Genomic DNA, 15471 nt, shown 5'->3' on the forward strand with positions numbered 1-15471 from the left:
TTACGGTATACTTGGCATCAGTGTCAGGCTGGAATATTGCCCTGCGAATCCGTTTCTGGTCATTCTCTGCTCCAGTATTTCAACGTTTTTTTCCCTTGATGATATGCAACCCCCCAATTCCAGTTGCACTCATGCAGCCCCAAACCATGACATTCCCAACACTATGCTTAATTTTAGGCACGACACAATCATGTTTGTACTCCTCATCTGGTTGCCGCCAGACCAGAGGGTGTATTTCCACTAAGCCATGTCTTCTGTTTACATACTTCTTTTCATTTTTTCAAATTTATTCAACACGTTGTATTGTGCCAAAATCACCCTCTATTTGCCTCCATTTGTCTTCCTATCATCTCTAACCATCTTCCCAGTCCCTTGCTGAAGAAAAAAAAAACATCACCAGAACATGATACTGCCACCACCATGTTTGACAGTGTAATCATGGCAATGTGCAGTGTTACTCTTATGCCAAACATGACGCTTTGTATTCAGCCCAAAACATTTTGTTGTCATCTGACCAGAGCACCTTGTTCCTATGTTTTTTGTGTCTTCCAAACTGGTTCTTGCAAACGTCTATCAGACATTTTTTTTGTATTATTTCAGAAAATGCTCCCTTCTTTCTACTCCTTCCATAAAGGGCGGATTAAAAGTTTTCTTATGCACAGATTTCCCCAAGTCAGCAGTGTCTCCCTGCAGGTCCTCCAATGGGATAATATCCCTCTTGGTGTCTTCCCTGATTAGTTTTTTCTCTGTTTGGGACGGAAAATTAGAGGGACTGCCAGGTCTTGTTAGGTTTTCTAGACACAGTAGGAAGGTAGGTTGGTCGGTAGTTTAGTAGATAGTTGGGTAGGTCGGTCTTTCAGTAGGTAGGTGCACAGGTTGGTTGGTAGTTGGTTAGAAGGGTTGGTAAGCAGGTAGGTAGGTCAGCATGTTGGTAGGTAGGTAAGTAGGTGGGTGGGTAGGTAGGAGCTTCCTCCGACTGCTTGCCACTTGGAGAGTTACATACTTTTGGACACACTGTTCTTTCACAGTAGGAAGGTAGGTTGGTCGGTAGTTTAGTAGGTAGGTGTGTAAGTAGGTCGGCCTTTCAGTAGGTAGGTGCACAGGTTGGTTGGTAGTTGGTTAGAAGGGTTGGTAAGGAGGTTGGTAGGTCAGCATGTTGGTAGGTAGGTTAGTAGGTGGGTGGGTAGGTAGGAGCTTCCTCCGACTGCTTGCCACTTGGAGAGTTATATACTTATGGACACACTGTTCTTTCATTGTACCTTCTCATACTACCGTAAATTCCGGACTAAAAGCCGTTACTTTTTTCCCAAATGTTCAGCCCTGCGGCTTATCCAGTGAAGCGGCCAATTTATGTAATTTTTCTAGCGGCCACTTGTGATTTAGACCGGTGGAACACCTGAGTCGAGAACTTCAACTTCTTAGTTTATGCAAAAACTGTCTTTGTGATCAAGGTTCTTTCAGATGGCGAGAAGACGCCTCTTAAAGCGATAGTTGTGGGGAGGAAGATGAGGACGGTATACCGTGAATTTAACAATTACGCTAAGCTTATTTAACAGAAACGTTTGATGCGTCGCTAGCGTATTCATAGTAGCATGTTGGTACCTTTCAAAGGCACGGTTTGGGATGAAAGTTATATTATTATTATTAAAGCTTTAAAAACTCTTTCGGTGTACCGTCTTTCTTTGTAAATATGTGTAACCATGTATAATATGTATTTGCAATTGTATATTTTTGTAATGTATTTATTGGTATTTATTTGAGACACATGCTGATTTTCACGGGCGAATAAGAAAGAAGGGTCGGAGCAAACGCGGGCTGATGGGAACTGGGGACGGGTAAAGGTGAGTGTTTGTGAACGCGGGAGACAATAGTGGATATATATTTTTCCCACCCTTACCTTTGGAAATATACACTTTTTTTTACTTAGATTACTTTCACCGGGTCTGCATCAAATGATAAGTAGCTTGCTCTGTTCACTCTAAGTATCGGTCTGGAATTGCAGGACCTCCGGAAACGGTGCAATCACACTCATAGATTCTTGGCGCTTTGGTTACGACCTTGACACGGAGCAAGCATCTCGGCCTATTGGCTTTGAAATTTATCATGAATCGACTGATAATAGACAATGGATAATTGCTTAAGGTTATAGAATAATAAACTTAAACAAAATCCCCCCGTTAATAAAATGAATTCAATCGAAGTAAATCCATTATTTAATGTGGATGCATGCGGCTAATATACCGGTGCAGCTTGTGTATGTACAAAGTCGGTTCTCCTCCCGTAATGCGTTGGGAGCGGCTTATAATCAGGTGCGCCTTATAGTCCGGAATTTACGGTATATGCCTGGTCCTGAATGTTGACAAAACTAAAGAGATCATTGTCGACTTTAGGAAAAACCAGCCCAACCATGCCCCACTTTGCATCAACAACAAGGCTGTGGAGGTTGTCAGCAGTATCAAGTTCCTAGGGGTGCACATTAGAAACAAACTCACCTGGTCCGTGAACACTGCATCACTGGTTAAGAGGGCACAGCAGCGCCTGTACTTCCTGCGGAGGATGAGGAGAGCCCACCTGCCCCCACCCTCCCTCATCGCATTCTACAGGGGCACCATAGAGAGTATCCTGACCAGCTGTATCTCTGTGTGGTGTGGAGGCTGCAGCGCTACCGACTGGGGTAGTGTGAGGAGGATAACGAGGACAGCAGAGAAAATAATCGGGACTACACTTCCCTCCATTCAGGACATTGGCCAGAAGCACTGCCTATCCCATGCTAAAAACATTACCGGGGACCCCTCTCACCCCCATCATGGACTGTTCACTCTGCTAGCCTCTGGGAAGAGATACTGCAGTGTGCGGTGCAGGACCACCAGGTTCCGCAGTAGTCTAGTCCCCCTGGCCATTAGACTGTTAAATGGTCAATCTAACATATAGTTAACCTAAATCTTAACGGCTGCTAATCTGACTTTTTGCACTACTGGCAGTTCTTTATAGCTTGCCACTCCTTGCACATTTGCTCTCTGCACTATTGTACTTACAGCGTTATTGTTACAGTGTTAATGTTACTGTTTACCTGACTTGTTAACCTGAATGCCCATTTTGCACATCTGGTTAGCTACTCCTCTTGCACTATCGGCACTATGGTAAAATACTATACGTAGCCATAATACAATACAAATTTTACTTATATCTGTACATTCGAGGAAACTGTGCGGGTCAGATGTATCGACATTTCGTTCTGTATACACGTGTACTAGAATGACAATAAAGTAGATCTGAATCTGAATTTGAATGTAAAACAAGCATCCCAATGTAAAATCCTGGGGCAGTGTGGCAGGTAAAATATTGTGGTACAAGGCAATACAAAATAACCCACTGATTTATTTTTCTGCATTTAAATTCAAAACTCAAAGTTAATGAAACATGAAGCATGAAGAAATCTTCCAAACTTTGAACTCTTAAAAACGAAAGACCTCCTGGATTCAAAACTGTCCTCAGAGATAATTAGTTTTGACAGCAGGTTGTAACTTTCAAAATCTTGATAGAGAAGGACAATTCTATTTTTTTTATGAAATGGAAAATTACAGAATGGTCTTTCTTTTTCCTTTATAACAACCATCTGCTCAGTTTATATCACAATCACCTCAATTCAACTTCTTTACAGAAGTTAGATGACTGTTGAGCCAAGCTGTCCGTTTTAGTACACTTCTGACAAAAAACGTTAGGAAAATAAGAAATATGCCTTTCTCGACTTCTGTTGAATTGTCCGAAGCAATACAAATATTTTGATTAAAGAGAAAATAATAAGAAATCTCTAACGTGGTTCCTGTGGGCACCGGGTAGCCCCGTAAGAACCCCTAAGTAGCCTGCTGCCTGTTTCTAAAAATATATCATTTGTAATTGTGTTTTTCTTGGAAATTAGATTTCTAACTGACAGGAAGTTAAGTGGTTGACTAAACCTATGTAACCTGTAATAATTACAACCTGGTAATTTGATGGCCTGGAGAGGGATGGGCACCCTATTGGTTAAGGTATCCAACTGACCGATCAACCGTCCAACATCATAGTAACGACATAGTAACTCCAGAGTAATAACACGTTATTTTAGAAATTGAAGGAATTTATACATTTGACTATAAAGGATTTTATACGATTGAATACAAGTTACGGGCAGCACGGCGGCGCAGTGGTTAGCGCATGTGCGGCACAGTTCAAGTCATGGGAACCTCCTGCGTGGGTTCAAATCCAGCTCCAGACTTATAGAACGGCATAAATGATGTTGGCAAGCTGTTTGGATTTTTTTTCATTTTGTTTCTGTCGCATTTTGATGTTCGTTTTGCCGGAGATCAAAGAGATCAAAGCCAGGAGAGAAAGCTTACCACGTGTTGTGAGTCATTATTTTATTCATATTTACTTTCTTTTGTCTTTTATTAGCATATTTGGTATTGGAGTAATTCAAAAGTAATTAAAAGTGATAAAGTTAATTTGCAGCAGTGTGCGCAGTTTGTATGTTCTCCCCGTGCATGCGTGGGTTTCCTCCGGGCACTCCGGTTTCCTCCCACATTCCAAAAACATGCATTTCAGGTGAATTGGCCGGTCCAAATTGTCCCTAAGTGTGAATGAGCGAGTGAGTTGTCTGTCCCTGCGTGCCCTGCGATTGGCTGGCAACCAGTTCAGGGTGTCCCCTGCCCACTGCCCGATGATTGCTGGGATGGGCTCCAGCACCCCTGCGACCCTACTGAGGATAAGCGGTGCAGCTAATGAGATGAGATGAGAATAAAAGTTATATTTTTTGAGTTAAATTCTATAGTTATTTACTGACTGTGCCTTTATTTAATGAGCAGTGAAAGTTCAGGGAAGGCATAAGTGGTGGAAGAGGTTGTTTACAGGAATGGGACATACTGCTGATAAAATAAACAGCAAACACAGACGCTGTTGACGCAGAATGGCCCGGTGTTGTTTTGAGGAAGCCAAACATCAAGACGCTCGTCTATGAGACTGTGAAGCCCACGTTGGGCTTGCTTGGCACGCCCATGGGAGGAGCCGGCACACCATTATTCGGGGAGAAGATGGCCAATAGGAGAAAGCTAAAGGACTTCAGAAAAAGGCTTCCCAGAGACTCTAACGTCGCTTCTTCAGCCGTCTCCGATGAAATAAACTTAGTTCTTCTGTTAGGAAAATAAATCTGCCCCCGTGTGCAATTTTCGACTTTCCTGTTCATTTTCCCCTTGAGAAACGGGGATAACTAATTCGAACAATTTGGTAAATGGTACATTTTGGTAATTAATTCCCAACAACATACATATCAAACTGATGGTCTTTCGTGCTAATCGGTTAAAAAATGTAGCTCTCACCTTCAAATATGTTGGCAACCCATGCTCTAGTCTAGATAGATGATTTGCAGTCCAATATTTGAATTAATCAAGGCACAGTTCAGAGGCTTTCAAGGAATGTTCAGAAGAGCGCGCTAAACACCACAAATAGTTTTAGAACCCAAGTTCTTCGTCAGGCAGATTCGCCATTGTTGTTTTGGTCTTGCGCCGATCTCGGCAAACGAAATCTCGTTCCTTCGAGATGACGTCATTGTTTTGGTGGTTGTCAAGTGAAAGAGAAGTATGCCTCCGTAAAAACAGTTGCAACAGGTGCAAATCAACAAAAAAATTGGTAATTTCTTGAGTGTCAGTAATAAGTCGAAACATAATACAGAAAGTGGTAACAACGGCAATAATTCCGGCACGAAAAAACGGCGGAGAAATTCTTCAGAAGACCGCGAAGGCAAGGAAAACACGTGTTTTTAAGCGAACCATTCGACGAAAGATAAACAAAAGAATACTCCTAACAAGAAAAGGACTTTTCTGCCAAAATTGACTCAATTATATTCCTGGTTACGCTATGAGGAGGAAGATAATGGAGGCTACATGTTCTGTGATGCGTGCACCCAGCGTGACAAAAAAACTGGATTGCATAAATCATTTCGCAATACCAACTTTCAGAAAAGCACATTGGATCGGCACAACGACATGAAAACCTTAAAATAGCTATGGAAATTCCGTTGCTGCAATTGGACATTGAGAACATTGAGAACTGTGGCGGGACAGCAAACCACGAAGAATATATGAACTGAAAAATCCGAAGTGATTAAAACTGCATGAATAAATAGACTAATATTTCAGCAATATTATTTTGTATAATGTACAATATTTTTGTGAAAAGCAAAATCTGATGTGATAACTGCTATGTATTACCAATTAAGTGTGATGATTAAAACTGAATGAATATATAGATTTATATATTTATTTATATATTTGTCGCCGATTTTCAATTTAAACCTCGATAACACTAAATTTTGGGGACCCATAGATCTCTGTTGGGACCCATAGAATTTTGAGCATGCGAGTCCTCGGGACCCATCACTTTTCATAGGTCAAATGAAAACTGATAAGGCATTGAAATGTATTGCATAAAAAAAATGGCTGATTTCTTATTTAAAGTGTCAATCAGACAAAACACTAGACAAAAGCTTTATTATGTGTCACTCTCATTGATACTTCCAGAAAACTGACTCTTCAACAAGTGTACATGTCTTCTGGGCAGTAATGATGCCATGAAGTCATCTCCTCAAGGCGGAGGACATTTGTCAGGACCAAAACGAAGGTAGGACCCACTTGCGTGCGTTTCTCTTAGTTTTATTAGGAAGAAGGGAAAGGGTAGTACACACAATCCGGAGATCGTTGGTCGTGGGGAGCAGGTTGCCCAGATGCGGAAGTGGTATTTCCATAGCGAGCGATGGCAGTGTCAAGAGCGGGGAAAAACAGATCGGTGGCCGGGAAGTGGGAGCAAAAACGTAGTCAAGTTCAGAAAAAAGGTCGGAGCCGGGAATCAATCAGGAATCAGAACAGGAGAGAGTCAGGGTCGGAAGGCTTGCCTAGCGTAGCTGAGGGTCGCAGACGGACTGACGACGGGTGACAGGAAGACGGGGGTTTAAAAAGAGACAAGCAGCCAATCAGCGTCCGAGGCAGTTTGCGCCAAAGGAGCGGGCTCAGGTGCCTCGCATCAGTATTCACTACAACATTAGAATCTGGACAATGCAATATATGTCTTATGCGAATGTAATTATGGCTTTGTGGCCAAAGATCTGGCAAACAGGACAGTGTAAATTGAAACAATTGCTAGTAACTATGCTACCACAGAAGGGAAACCTTCAATTATTCTAAAACCATACAACCATCAGCCTCATCAGTCATGCATGTGAAGTTATGATAAAGGTGCTACTGAACAGACTGAAACCACAGGCTGAAAACATCAAGTTTCAGGGTTAGTAGGGGCACCACAGAACATATTTTTATTTGAGCATCCATAGTCATAAGTTTTAACATCACCTGAGAAACCTGGTTTGACAGAGCTGCCTTGTGGGCTACCGTGCGGAAGAACAACACTGGCCAGAAACTACTTCAGTCTACTGAACAGGTGTATGCTAATGCTAACCGTGCCGTTCTGATCAATGACACCTTTGGAGCTTGGTCTAAAACCACAGTCTGTGTGAGACAAGGCTTCGTTCTCCTTCCATCTTTATTCAACATCTTCCTGGAGAGCATCATGAAGCACTGGAACACCATTGGAGCTGGTTTTGAAACCAGTCTGTGTGAGACAAGGCTGCATTCTCCTTCGTCTTTATTCAACATCTTCCTGGAGAGGATCATGAAGCACTGGACCACCACTTGAGCTGGTTTAAAAACCAGTCTGTGTGAGACAAGGCTGCATTCTCCCTCCATCTTTATTCAACATCTTCCTGGAGAGTATCATCAAGCACTGGACCACTACTTGAGCTGGTTTAAAAACCAGTCTGTGTGAGACAAGGCTGCATTCGCCTTCCATCTTTATTCAACATCTTCCTGGAGAGGATCATGAAGCCCTGGAACACCATTGGAGCTGGTTTTGAAACCAGTCTGTGTGAGACAAGGCTGCATTCGCCTTCCATCTTTATTCAACATCTTCCTGGAGAGGAGCATGAAGCACTGGACCACTACTTGAGCTGGTTTAAAAACCAGTCTGTGTGAGACAAGGCTGCATTCGCCTTCCATCTTTATTCAACATCTTCCTGGAGAGGATCATGAAGCCCTGGAACACCATTGGAGCTGGTTTTGAAACCAGTCTGTGTGAGACAAGGCTGCATTCGCCTTCCATCTTTATTCAACATCTTCCTGGAGAGGAGCATGAAGCACTGGTTGACCGTTGGAGCTGGTTTTGAAACCAGTCTGTGTGAAACAAGGCTGCATTCTCCTTCCATCTTTATTCAACATCTTCCTGGAGAGGAACATGAAGCACTGGACCAAGATAAAGGTAGAGTCAGTTTTTGGGGAAACAACGTCACTAAACTCCGTGTTGCTGATAATATTGTCAGGAGAAAAACAGGAACCCAGGATCTCGTCAATCACCTGGAAAAAGCATCATACCAGAATGGGATGGAAATCAGAACAGAAAACTAATGACCAACAACCCCCAGAGTATCGCCACAAACATCAACCACCAATACCTTGAACCTGTCACCAAATTCCAATATAGTGGAGCTGTCATATCAGAAAAGGGGTGAGAACCAGAATTCGTGGCCAGGATAGCTCAAACCTCAACCACACTTGCCAGACTCAAACCTATCTGCAGGGAAACTAACATAGCAGTGAAATCAAATATCAGACTCAATCAAATGCTGCTCATTCTATCTTCATCTACACATGGACTTTCAAAGCAAAGCTGGAAAGGACATTCCATACCATGGAGATGCGATGCTACAGGAAGCTTTTCGTCATGAGCTACTCAGCCTATCTGACACGAATGACTATGAAACGGTGCACACCACCATCAGAGGTCCCTTTGAAGAACTGTTCACGACTGTGCGGTGGTATGGTCGCATCATAAAGTTCACCAGGACTGACCAGGATTATTCTCTAGGGCACAGTCCAAGGAGGCAGAGGAAGATTGAAAAATAACTGGGCTGACAACATCAAGTAATAGACTGGTGCCAAGTTTGCCCCAAAACAGGCCAGGAACCCTCAGCAGTGGAAAAAGCTGTCCAGAGTTCCGTCCTCAATGGTGACGACCAAACTGTCAATACCGTAAATTCCGGACTATAAGCCGCTACTTTTTTCCCAAACCTTCAACCTTGCGGCTTATTCAGTGATGCGGCCAATTTATGTAATTTTCTAACAGCCGCCAGCGGCGTTCGAGTACAAAAGGTAAGATTTTGACCGGTGGAATATATGCGCCGAGGAAGACTGCAACTTCTTAGCTTGTGCACAAATTAAATTAGCGTAGACATATCCTCATCATGCAAATTGCAAAAAGAAAGGCACATGACGTAGCTTTCAAGCTAAAAGCAAACGAGCAGTCCGATAAAGAAGGAAACGGAGCTACTGCACGTAAACTTTATTTTGCGAGCGTGTTGCTAGTGTGTCTTTGAATAAGGGAGCGTGGGACGACGTCTATATGACAAAGTTTTTTTCCCATACTGGGGAAGACAACTTTGATGACATGAGTTGAAAGGAGGAAGTTGAGGACGGTTTACCGTGGTTTCTACAAGTACGGTATATTTTTTCTTAACAGACTCGTTTAGTGTGCTGCGAGCGTGTTGCTAGTAGCGTTTTGCTACCATTCACAGGCACGGTCTGGGATGAAAGTTATAACATTATAATTAAAGCTTTGAAAACGCTCTCGGTGTCTTTCTTTGTAAATATGTGTAACCGATGTATAATATGTATTTGCACCTGTATATTTTTGTAATGCATTTATTTGAGACACTTATTCTGATATGTTTTGCAAATTCAAAAAGAGGGGCGGAGCAAACGCGGGCTGACGGGAAGTGGGGTAAAGGTGAGTGAGACCTGTTGTCGCGGCGGACAATAGTGAATATATATTTTTCCCACCCTTACCTTTGGAAATATAGACTTTTTTTCCTTGGATTAGTTTCAACGGGTACCCGGACTCTGCAGGTCTGCATCAAGCCTTAAGTACCGGTATCATTTTCTGTTCATTTTGCCGGCTGTGGTTTTTGGACCGTGTACTTTATATCCAGTTACAATCGCGGGACTCAAAGCCGGGTTTGGGCTAATTTTGTGATTGTGTTAACATGTTTTTAATGTTGGCGCATGCGGCTTATATGCAGGTGGGGCCTGTGTAAGCACAAAATCGGTTTTCATCTCAAAATGTGGTGGGTGCGGCTTATAATCAGGTGCGCTCTATAGTCCAGAATTGACAGTAGTTTCTTGAAATTGAACAGTTTTTCCAGACCAAGACACACTTTTAGAGAATAACTATTCAGTCCAACAGCGTTGAAAATAACTGTAGAGTGTAGGAATGAACACAAAAGAAAAAGGAAAATCAAAATCTATTGTGAATTCCCAACAAAGACCACACCACGAACAGCTTTTAAGCCTTTCAACAGTTTTGGACTTCACCCTGTAAATTTGCCAACTCCAGCTTGAACACAATCAAGGGCCAATCTGACATTGACTCAGTAAAACATTCTTACAGACTCTGTTGACAGTTATTGTACAGTAGGGCAACTTTATCTACCTTAGCACCGAAAGTGTCAGTACTTCATATAAGGGTGTGCAGTACTGTAGTAAAAATCCTTCTGCTATAACGTAGGTGTCTAATAAAAATAACACTCCTTCCATGCTATTTCCTACGGCCCCTTATGTAAATTAAGGTAATAAATAACCGTACAGTGGAGCAAAAACAGGCGTGAAAGTGCTATCAAATTAAAGAAAATACATTAATAATACATGACTGGTTGGATATTGCATTTAATGTGACTTGATTTGTATGCTTAACCTTCCTCTTGTGTTAGGGTCGCCACAGACCAGTTTTAAACTACCGTATTTTCCGCACTATAAGGCGCACCTAAAAGCCTTTATTTGTTTCAAAAGCTGACCATGCGCCTTATAATACAGTGCGCCTTATTTAAGGATCAATATTAATTCGCAAAATCTTGCAACTAATTTGCAGCCGCCGACTAGATTTTCCCCCGAACGCCAAGTAGTCCGCGGTGTATGGTGGGATTTATTTACCGGCGTTTCATTGGCTAACCAATGTGTCAATCATCATTTGCATCGGTCACTATTGGCTAAAGTTATTCGGAGGTCAAGAGGCGGATCCTTTTTATCATTTACAGGCTGGCATTGGCTTGAACGGCAAAACAAAGCCTGCGATTGGCCAAAAAAGATGTGTCAATCATCAGTTGAAACGATCACTATTGGCTAAAGTTATTCGGAGGTCAAGAGGCGGATCCTTTTTATCATTTACAGGCTGGCATTGGCTTAGCGGCAAAACAAAGGCTGCAATTGGCCGATAAAGATGAATGTGTATAGCACGTGGCTGACGGCATACAGAAAGCACTTTTTACTATACTGTATTTGTAAATATTTTATTCTCCTGGATTTACTACACTCACGGATATAAGAGGACCGCTGGTGCACATTATTATGAACACAACGACTTCGGTGAGCTACTCCGGCTATATATCTTGTTTCAGACTGAACTCGATGTTTCTGTGATAAGCGGTGCAGATAACGGATGGAATGGAGTGTCTATTTTTAAATTAAACTCAATTCCAAGTGTTAATTGTCATATGCACAGTAAAGTTGCGAGCGAAAAAGAAAATAGAAACTAAGGAATGGTTGGCATTTCTTGAATCCTAAGACTTTAACCTTCCGAATGATGGAACGATGCATTTGAGTGACATCGTACGGACACCGCATCCGCAAGTGTCTACGACACGTATTTGCTTCTTTGCAAGCTTTGGGAATGTTAAGGGGGTAATAAGTTGGACTGAACTATCTGACTGTTTTGTCCACGTTCCCATTGTAGCGCCTTATAATCCGGTGCGTCTTATGTATGTAAAAATAGGACCATAAACTATTTTTTCGGGGTGCGTCCTATAACCAGGTGCGCCTTATAGTGGGGAAAATACAGTAATATAAAAAACACGTACATTTTTTTATTACATTAAGGCTTCTTGATTGTATCAGGAATACAGTGTTCATTTTACCTCTGGAAAGTGATGGGTCCCAGGGACTCGCATGGTCAAAAATCTATGGGTCCCAACAGAGATCTATGGTTCCTGTCAGAGATTGACATTATTAAGACTATTTAGTGGCTATATTGGCACAGATAAAATACATGTATATAGTTTAATTCTACATGATTATGGCAGACAAGAACTTACGTCCTTCCTGGGTGAAGTCCGAAACATAGAGAGGGAGTGGTTTATTTTGCGTCAGAGAAATCAGTACACAAGAACATGACTTCAAAATAAAAGAATACAAGATTGATAAACGTACAAGAGATTTTCACTACACAACTCGAACTCGAGATTGGCGTTTAGACGAAAACTCGAACCGCGAGACCAAAACAACAATGGCGGATCTGCCTGACGAAAAGTTTGGAATGCTGTAAATCTTTGTGAAAAAATGATAATGACAATTTGGTGTCAAAAAAGTTGCGTCCCGGGGACGCACGTTGATCCGACACGATGCGTCCCTAGCAAAAATAATGCGTCTAGGACGCAGGGACGCAGGCAAACGAGAACACTGGGAATATATCCATCCATCTGCACTGCTCATCCTCATTATGGTCGCTGGGGTGCTGGAGCCCATCCCAGACACCCTGAACTGGTTGCCAGCCATTCACAGGGCAGACAGAAATGGATAACTAATTTGCTCGTACACACTTTGGGACAATTTGGACCGGCCAATTAACCTGATATGCATGTTTTGGGGAGAGTGGGAGGAAACCGGAGTGCCCAGGAGAAACCCACGGAGGAAACGGGGAGAACATGCAAACTCCACACGGGAAGGCTGCGGCAGCTGGACTTGGACCCTGAACCTCCACACTGCGGGGCTGCGCCGTCAGGAATATATACTTTAACATAATAAAAAATACAAATCACAACATTATAAAGTGTTCTAATCCAAATCATTCCGTTTATATGGTTTAAGTCGGTTTTGACCCGTCTAGAAAAACTAAGGTTCCTGTAAACGCCGCCTAATATCCTAGTCTAAATCATCTCATCTCATCTCATTAGCCGTACCGCTTATCCTCATTAGGGTCGCGGGCGGGCTGGAGCCCATCCCAGCCATCTCCGCGCAGTGGGCAGGGGACACCCTGAACTGGTTGCCAGCCAATCGCAGGGCACACAGTGAGAGACAACTCATTCGCTCATTCACACCTAAGGACAATTTGGACAGGCCAATTCACCTGAAATGCATGTTTTTAGAACGTGGAAGGAAACCGGAGTGCCCGGAGGAAACCCACGCAAGCACGGGGAGAACATACAAACTCCGCACAGGAAATCAGCTGGATTTGAACCCACGACAGGTTCCCATGACCATGAACTGTGCCGCACAAGCGCTAACCACTGCGCTGCCGTGCTGCCCCAGTCTAAAACATACCCAAAGTAAGTTGAATGTTCTTCTTGTGCCGTGATGGCCCGAGTGAAATCACCTTGTTTGGTACGCTGGAGCGCACTTCCTGATTGGCTGACGTTCTCCACTTAAGCGGTCTGCGTCCAGAGATGGTCGTCCGAGTGTACTCACGTCCCTGAGTGTTTTTCCAGACTACAAGGTACCCACGACTCCTCTTGCCTGATTCATGCCTGCCTTCCGTTTTTGACCTGTTTCCGTTCTACGTTTTGCGACCTACTCTCCCGTCCCGGCCTTCGACTTACCTGCTAAGCTGCACCTTCCGTCTACAGAGCTGCCATTCCGCCCAAAGAGGCTTGAAACTAACGCTATTGCATCCGAGAGTCCGTTCTGGTTTATGACATCTTGAACCTTGGTAAAATATGGTAGGTTTAGATCTCTTTTGAAAGGTAAAACACTGACTTTTTGTCCCAAACTGAAATCATCACTGCAATTGCTACTAACATTGGGTAATCTGAGTTGGAACCCAGAGAAAAAGTAGGTTTTTATCCCTTCCTGTCATTTTTTTTCTTTTTTTTGCTTGCAAAAACAGGTGAGACAATAGCTTGAAGCCTTACCTGGTACCTTGTGAAATTTGATTACGATCTGAAAAATATATATTCTATACATGTTTCTAAGGAGGCATTTCCAAAGGTGGCATTTTGAAGATGACCAGTTTACAGCTCTAAAGCTTCTCCAATGTGTATTTTACTTTGGACATTTTTTTTGACATTTTGAAAGAGTTGTAAATGTTTGACTTCTCTTTCTCCGTCTTTATTGCTTTTGTGAACGCTTGCGTGTAATAATGGTGCGTGAAAATGAATCACGAGTGGCATTATGCAAGTTTATTTTGAAGGCTAATTTCAATACACTCCATACATCTGCGTATTGTTCTTTTCTGAATTTTATTAGCCAATCAATGCATCACTCATAATTTGAATTGGAGCTAAAGGCGGCATCCATCCATGCATCCATCCATCCATTATGTGACCACTTATACTCAGTAGGGTCGCGGGGGTGCTGGAGCCCATCCCAGCTATCTTCGGGCAGTGGGCAGGGGACACCCTGAACTGGTTGCCAGCCAATCGCAGGGCACACAGGGACAGACAATTTGCTCGCTCATTCACACCTAGGGACAATTTGGACCAGCCAATTCACCTGAAATGCATGTTTTTTGGTAACGTGGTAGGAAACCGGAGTGCCCGGAGGAAAACCACGCAAGCACAGGGATAACATGCAAACTCAACACAGGGAGTCCGGTAGCTGGATTTGAACCCATGACCTCAGAACTGTGCCGCACACGCGCTAACCACTGCTCCACCGTGATGCCCCGTTTAATCAATACAGGTCCCCTTAGGCCAGGGGTGTCAATCTCGTTTTAGCTGGGGGCCACAAATGCTATAAAGAAATCTCAGGGGGGCCGGTCTAGTAAGTTTAAGAGAAAGAGAGAGGGAGAAAAAGACAGAGAAAGAGAGGGAGGGAAAGAGAGAGCGATAAACAGAGAACAAGGGAGACAGAGTGAACAGTGAGAGAAAAAGAGAGAGCAGAATAGAGATATGAATGGAGAAGAAGGGGGGAAATGAATATAGAGAGAAAAAGAAAGTGAAAAAAAAGAGATAAAAAGAATAAAATAAGTGAAATGACAGAAAGAAAAAGAGTCAGCAGGAGAAAAAGAGACAAAGTGTGGTGAGAGAGAGAGAGGTTGAAAAAGGGAAAGAAAGAGAAAAATAGAAAGAAAGAGAATCAAAGTGTAAATTAGAGAAAATAGAAAGAGAGCAAAACAGAGAAAAAGAAAGAGTCAGAGAGTGAGAGAGAAATAGAGAAAATAGAAAAAGAGAGAGAAAGAGAGAGTGAACAGGAGAAAGAAAAAGAGGGAGAAATAAATAAAGAAGTGAAATGGAGAAATACTACCACAATTGTTTCGCAAGTGTTAACTGGCTTTGGTGACATCCGGTGGAAATATATAAAACTACAGCTCATTTTCATCTTGCGCTTCTCTCACTGTTGTCTTGCGGACCGG

At 42.8% G+C, this 15471-nt stretch overlaps 1 protein-coding gene across 1 annotated transcript in view; it reads right to left on the bottom strand.

Moving 5' to 3' along the window:
- The window catches only part of thsd7ba (thrombospondin, type I, domain containing 7Ba), a 484701-nt gene that overhangs the window by 144921 nt on the left and 324309 nt on the right, over nt 1-15471 (bottom strand). The gene's annotated exons all lie outside the window — the stretch shown is intronic.

The sequence above is a fragment of the Urocampus carinirostris genome, chromosome 14, assembly GCF_059441175.1.
Source record: "Urocampus carinirostris isolate Australia breed hairy pipefish chromosome 14, RoL_Ucar_1.0, whole genome shotgun sequence".
Taxonomy (NCBI): domain Eukaryota; kingdom Metazoa; phylum Chordata; class Actinopteri; order Syngnathiformes; family Syngnathidae; genus Urocampus; species Urocampus carinirostris.